This window comes from Juglans regia, unplaced genomic scaffold (genome assembly GCF_001411555.2).
Source record: "Juglans regia cultivar Chandler unplaced genomic scaffold, Walnut 2.0 Scaffold_9459, whole genome shotgun sequence".
In the NCBI taxonomy this organism is placed as follows: domain Eukaryota; kingdom Viridiplantae; phylum Streptophyta; class Magnoliopsida; order Fagales; family Juglandaceae; genus Juglans; species Juglans regia.
In genome coordinates, this window is record NW_023364462.1 from 1 (window position 1) to 222 (window position 222).

Consider the following 222-nt stretch of genomic DNA (forward strand, 5'->3'; position numbering starts at 1 on the left):
CAAAGACTCGATGATTCGCGGGATTCTGCAATTCACACCAAGTATCGCATTTCGCTACGTTCTTCATCGATGCGAGAGCCGAGATATCCGTTGCCGAGAGTCGTTATGTATCATGGTGAAGATGTCACCAACAACGCGCACACCGTTTCCGGGGCGCCCGTGGTTACTCCTTGTTTAAGTTCCTTGGCGCAGACCGCGCCGGGGTTCATTGTTCGATCGGGA

The 222-nt window shown here is 53.2% G+C and overlaps 1 pseudogene; it reads right to left on the minus strand.

Moving 5' to 3' along the window:
• Window positions 1-102, minus strand: LOC118347539 (annotated as a pseudogene; the record flags this gene model as incomplete).
• Window positions 103-222: the final 120 nt, after the last annotated feature.